Below are 7,204 nucleotides of genomic sequence, written 5' to 3' on the forward strand. Positions count from 1 at the left end.
TAGTACAAAGACAACATATCAAAAAAATCTATATTAAAAAAATATGCCCATTTTGAATTTGATGCCAACAACACATTCCAAAAAAGTTGGGATGGGGGCAACAAAAGGCTGGTAAAGTTGTGTAATGCTTAAAAAAACTGGTGGTTGATTGGCAACAAGTCAGTAACATGGCATAAAAAAGACCATCTCAAAGAGGCTGAGTCTTTCAGAAGTAAAGATGGAGAGGGGTTTACCACTCTGTGAAAGACTGCACGATCAAGTAGTGCAACAATTCAAGAATAACGTTTCTTAATGTAAAATAGCAAAGAACTTTTGCTTTTCATTATCTATGGTACATAATAACATTAAAAGATTCAGAGAATTTGAAGGAATCTCTGTATGCAAGGTACAAGGCAAAAAACAGTATATGCTGGCTGTGATCTTTGGGCCCTCAGACGGCACTGCATTAAAAAAAAGACACGATTCTGTTGAGGACATCACTGCAGGGGCTCACAAACACTTCTGATAGCCACTGTCTGTGAAAACAGTTCATCACTGCATCCACAAATGCAAGTTAAAACTCTGGAACGCAAAGAAGAAACTACATTAACAGAATCCAGAAACGCTGCCGCCTTCTCTGGGCCCAAGCTCATTTAGAATGGACTGAAGGGAAGTGGAAAAGTGTCCTGTGCTCTGACAAATCAACATTTGAAATTATTTTTGGAAATCATGGACACTGTGTCCTCCAGGCAAAAGACCACTCAGCTTCAAAAGCCAGTTCAAAAGCCAGTATTCATGATGGTATAGGGGTTCATTAGTGCACATGGCATGGGTGACTTGCACATCTGTGAAGGCACCCTTAATGCTGAACGATATATACATATTTTGGCAACATATGCTGCCACCCAGACGACGTCTTTTTCAGGGAAGGCCTTGATTATTTCAGCAAGAGAATGTCAAACCACATTCTGCACGTATTACAACAACATGGCATTAAAAGAGTCTGGATGCTAAACTGGCCTGCCTGCAGTCCAGACCTGTCACCACTGAAAACATTTGGTGCATTATGAAATGAAAAATATGACAAAGGACTGTTGAGCAGCTGAAATCCTATGTTAACCAAGAATGGGAAAACATTTCACTTTCAAAACTACAGCAATTGGTCTCCTCAGTTCCCAAACACTTACAGAGTGTTGTTAAAAGAAGAGATGATGAAACACAGTGGTAAACATGCCCCCATCCCAACTTCTTTGGAACATGTTGTTGACATCAAATTCAAAATGTGTGTATTTTTCAAAAAACTATAAAATTTCTCAGTTCCAACATTTGATTTGTTGTCTTTGTAGTATTTTTCTTTAAAAATATGGTTTACATGATTTGCATATCATTGCATTCTATTTTTATTTACATTCTGCACAGCATCCCAACTGTTTTGGAAATGGGGTTGTACTATTAATGTGGTAACACTTTATAATAACTCTCCTTAACATACCATTAAGTAATGATTAATAGCTGCGAACAAATGATTAGTTCATGAGAATTTGAAAATTAACAAATGTTTACAAATGACAGTTCATGTAGTTACCAATGCATGTATTCATATTTACAAATATGTTAATAAATCATTCATCAGAATTTGAAAATGAACAAATGAAAATGAACAGCTCCCCGTGCACTGCATATAGGGCTGACCACTGCTCCAGGCAAATGTGCTCACTGCCCCCTAGTGTGTGTGTTCACTAATGTGTATGTGGTGTTTTACTGCACAGATGGGTTAAATGCGGAGGTGAAATTTCCCCGTTGTGGGACTAATAAGGGTCTCTTAATCTTAATCTAATCTAATCTAGTAACTTGTATGGCATAATTGAACAGACTGAGCTGGTCAACGTATGCCATTTGTGTGGTTTTATGATCCAAAAACAATCATAACTGATATTTGAATGATCATTTTCCAACCTCTATTTATCCCTTAGAACTAATACTGTATTTGTTGTATTTGTCTTTATAATTGCTATGTGTAAAAGATTTCTGTTTTGACTGCCTTTTATTGTGACTGACCCATTCAAAAAGCACTCTGGGCTAAAACTTTCCTCATAACTTCATTGTGAAATAATGGGGCTGAACAGCTGTAGGCGAACTAGAAGATTATATTGAGTAAGTTGGCATTTGTGACATCACTGAAATGTATATTGACTTTATGGAGTGGGAATTGAATAGTACTTTTTGAAGGTTTAACAGTGTTTGCATACTACAATAAATTCTTCTGTTTCAAAAAAAGTAAGGGAAATTAAGTTTCCTAGACCCTGCTCTCTGTTTTCTTCAATGTTGAGATCAGATTGTTGAGTTTGGAAATTTTGTGTATGAGACCTGCATCCAAACCCCCCATAACAGAAGACCCAGTCCAGCTAGAGATGTGACAGACTATTTATTCCTAAAGCTATTTTTCTTCTCTCCTACTTACTTGCAATTTAATGCAAGAACAACAGTTCCAGTACCATTGACACAATTTCAAATGTATATAGGTGTTATGAAGAAAGTTAGAGGAAAGTTGCTGATCCTCTTCCGAGGAAAGCCAACTGCAAAGAGGACTTTGAAATCAGTGAACTGGCTCCAAAAAAAGACTACTAAAAAAAAGTGAAATGTATGAAGCATCATCATAAAGTGAAACTGACACGTGCCAGCAAAGCAGATCATTTTTAATGGTTTGTTTTTCCTTCTATTAATTAATAATTTAGTGGATGACAACAATACCGTTTTTACTATACACACTGTTGTAGAATTGAAGGGACTCATGGATGACTACAATAGTGGTTTTTGTGTTTGACATCATATAGGACATGTAGGTGGAGCACACACAGAGGAAGACCCACACGAAAGTCTGTGAGATCTGGGTCATTGTTTGAGAGGTCCAAGGCCAGCCTGTTGTCTTGGATGACATTTATTTAAAGGTATTAAAAATGATCACCTAACCAATTGTATAACCGGGTAATCAGGTTAAAGCAATGGTTTACAGTAAAACGACCATGCCATGAACCATGAACAGCCATGGCTTTGTTCAATTCCATCAGCAGCACCTGATTTAATTTAATGAAGAATTGATCAGATAAACTAGTATTGGATGGCAACTGTAAAAAGTAAACTTTCCTGAGGAGAGGGCATGGTTAAGCTACCACATACAGAACAATCATAGTGGAGTGGTTATTTGTATTTATTCTAAAGTTTGATAGTCCAGAATAGGTTCATGTTTTATATGAATTAATTATACAATGTAAAAGAATATTTAGTTATAAATGGCAAAAAAGGCATATACTTGCCCTTTGGATGGAATTGCTGGAAGCACCCAGACTCTCTCCAAGATGGCCAGGAAAATAAGGAACATATGCATCAGCCCAATCGCATCATACAGTAGACGGAAGGGACAGATTGTTGGAAGTCACAGGGAGTTTGTAATGCTGTATGTAATCCATTGTATAATGCTTATTCTGTGCTTTTATGCATTTATTATGTGTTAGTAAAGTTAGATATGTTTTCGACTTTACAATAAGGGTCACAAAGAACATTAAATAATTATTAACAATGCTTAATTAATGCCTTTAAAGAGAATGAATTCAGCGTTTGTTATGTACAAAATTGAAAACTAATACATTAAAATTAATGTGGTAACATTACATCAACATTACATGGTGAGAACAGAAAAAGTAAGCCTCTACATGAAGACCATGGAGTCAGTCCACAGATCTCAGCCTTTACCAAGAAGTCTTCATTTGGTTAGAACAGGGCAAGAATACCTCAGGAGCAGTTTTGGCAACTGAAGAATTATACATCCGACAGTCAGCCATCTTTATCAAATATTTCAGTTCTTACCTTAATTAATATTTAAATACTTACTGAATGTTAACATGGGGCTTTAGTGAATGGCTACGTAATATTTTAATGCTAATGTTTGTTCTAATATTTTTTGATGGAAGATCGAATAACATTACTTAAAATGTTCATTGATGAAAGGTTATTGACAAAGAATGTATTTGATACTTTGACATATAAAAATATGATTTGTACAAAAAAATGGTTAAATAGTGATTAGTTCGGTAACACTTTCTATGAATGTCACCTTTGTAAGCATCTATAAACACATTCATAACATGTTATAATGCATTCATAAGGCATTATAAACATGGATATAAATATTTATAAAAATGCATTACATGTTATAGCCATGCTTATTATGCATTATGAATTGTTAACATAATACATTATAAGTACTGTTCATAACAAATTATAAGAGATCATAAGTCGTATTTGTCCGCTCGAAGTAAAGTGAAGCGTACTGTACTAAAGCCTCCTCCAGTTTTAAAAGTGAGGCTTCAAGTTGAAGTATTTACTGAAGGATTTACTGAAACACTAAAACATAAACAATAAAGCACATTACAGGCTTCAAATGTCAGATTTTAAACTAGTGCTGCCATCAGTGTTTTACCCAATGTGGGAAAGGTAATGTAAACCACCATTAGCTTGGTATTTGTTTTTACTTTGCAGTCTCCAAGCTGGGACTGACTTCTTTGGCACTGACATTATAACATGTTATCAACACTACTTATAATGCATTATATTAACAATTTATAATGTATAATAAACATGGCTATAAAGCGTAATCCAGTGTAATTCATTTTTATAAATATTTATAATCATGTTTATAATGCCATATGAAGGCATTATAACATGTTATAAATATGTTTATAGATGCTTACAAACATGACATTCATAGAAAGTGTTACCATTAGTTCTTACTGTGCCAATTCTTGAGTCACATTAATCAACACATTAATAAGCTACTTAATAATATCTGAATTAATGTGTTAGTTATCATTAGTATCATTAGTTAATGGTTAATTGAGACATTATTTGAGCATTTTTGTAATGATTAGAAAACCAATTAATAATATCTAAAATAATGCTCATTCTCATTTCTGTCACTGGTTAATGATTAATTAAGACATTACTTAATCATTTAGTAATGATTATAAAACACATAATTGTATGCTATTTATCATTAATAACATTAGATAATGTTTAATTAGGACATTTTTAATCACTTAGTAATGATTATAAAATACTAAAAGAGTATGCAATTTTTCATTAATAAGATTTATTCATATTTAATTAGGACATTACTTAACCATTTAGTAATGATTATAAACTATTAATAAAATCTGAGTATGCTATTTATCATTAATAACATTAGTTAATGATTAATTAAGACATTACTTAATCATTTAGTAATGCTTATTGCTGTCTTAAGTACCATTAATTAATACACCCTTATTGTAAAATGTCACCGATATATCTATGGAAGATTTTCTTATTAAATAAATTGGCATTGGAATGTTGACTGCATAAATGAAAGGGAACACAGCCTTATGTCAGGGTCAAGGGAGCTGGCTTCAAACCATCCAGGAAGGGTCATTTTGGGACCGGCTGCAGGCTCACGCACTGGGGGTCTCGCTTATAACATTCATGTATTATGTTTTCAACTATCAGATCATTGATAAGATATTCAACATCACCAAAGGCAAAGGAGAGAACCTGTCTTGTACAGGTCAGAACCAGAGTGGTGCTTCTAGCATGTGGGTCTTTTGACCCAATCACAAACATGCACCTGTGTAGGTCTGAGCTGGCTCTGGATCACCTGGAGGACCCTGGCACATGTAAGTTACATTAACAAATACTTATTTTATCATTTTATATATTTAAATGGCCTATATATTCTCCTAAAACAGTTCCAGACAGTTTCTAGATAGAGAAACAGCTTTGCTGTCTTTTTCATTGTATTAATCTAAGTTGTGTGTCGATCCTTGAGTGTCTTTGGATTTACATGTTTACCTCTTTTATACACTTGTGATTTGATGGCAGAGAGAAGCTGTGAAATGTATGTGATTGTGAATGTTTGTGAATGTATCTGGCGCTCTCTGCTGTTGAGTAGATTTACTGCAGTACTCTGTGCTTTTCCTCTTAAATAATCAGTGACAGATTTCATCACATTGGAATATTACGTTAGTCTGAAAATGTGTGGCATTTCTTAGCGAAGGCAGGTTTTTAGGGTCTGAAAGGAGAATTGATGTGAAGTGGTTCATTGTAGAAAAACGTACAGACTCTGATTTTCTTTACAATGGTGGTGATAGCAACCATGATTTGCAATATCAACAAAGCAAATAACTATGTTATAAATATGTGTGCAGAATGTGGTTTGGCCCTGTCTGTCTGAAATTAGCAAGGAAAAAGATGTTGATGCCCTGAAAAAGATCTCGACTGGATGGCAGCATATGTTGCTCCAAAACCTGTATATATCATTCAGCAGTAATGGTGCCTTCAGAACTGTGCAAGTCACCAATGCCACGTGCACTAATGCACCCCATACCATCACGGATGCTGGCTTTTGAATTGTGCGCTGATAACAAACCGGATGGTCTCTCTGTTCTTCAGCCTGGAGGATGCAGCATCCATAATTTTGATTTGTCAGACCACAGGACATTTTGCACTTTGCCTCAGTCCATCTTAAATGAGCTCAGGCCCAGAGAAAGCGGCAGCGTTTCTGGATCCTGTTTATATATGGTGTCTTCTGTGCATGGTAGAGTTTTAACTTGCATTTGTGGATGCAGCAAAATACTGTTCACAGACAGTGGTTTTCGGAAGTGTTCCTGAGCCCATGCAGTGATTTCCACTGTTTTTTTTTGTTTTTTTCTAATGCAGTGCTGCCTGAGGGCCCAAAGATTACAGCCAGCTGATGTTGGTCTTCAGCCTTGTCCCTTGCATACAGAAAGATTTTCTGAATTTTTTAATGATATTATGTACAATAGATGTTGAAATCCCCAACCTGTTGCCAGTTAACCTAATTAGTTGTGAGATGTTCCACCAGGTTTTTTTTTAGCATTAAACAATTTTACCAGTCCTTTGTTGCCCTATCAAAGTGGGAATATATTTTTTCAAAAAACAATAAAATTTCACAGTTTCAAACTTTGATATGTTGTCTTCATACTGTTATCAATTGCATATATGGTTTAATGATTTGCACATCATTGCATTCTGTTTTTATTTACACTTTGCACAGCATGCCCATTTTTGGAAAAGGGGTGGTACCAACAACAACAACAACAACAATATTAATGGAATTAAGTATTAAAATGCAATTAAAAAGTTAAAATAAAAAAGAATTAAAAATAGCCTTATA

This window comes from Colossoma macropomum, unplaced genomic scaffold, assembly GCF_904425465.1.
Source record: "Colossoma macropomum unplaced genomic scaffold, Colossoma_macropomum, whole genome shotgun sequence".
Lineage (NCBI taxonomy): Eukaryota > Metazoa > Chordata > Actinopteri > Characiformes > Serrasalmidae > Colossoma > Colossoma macropomum.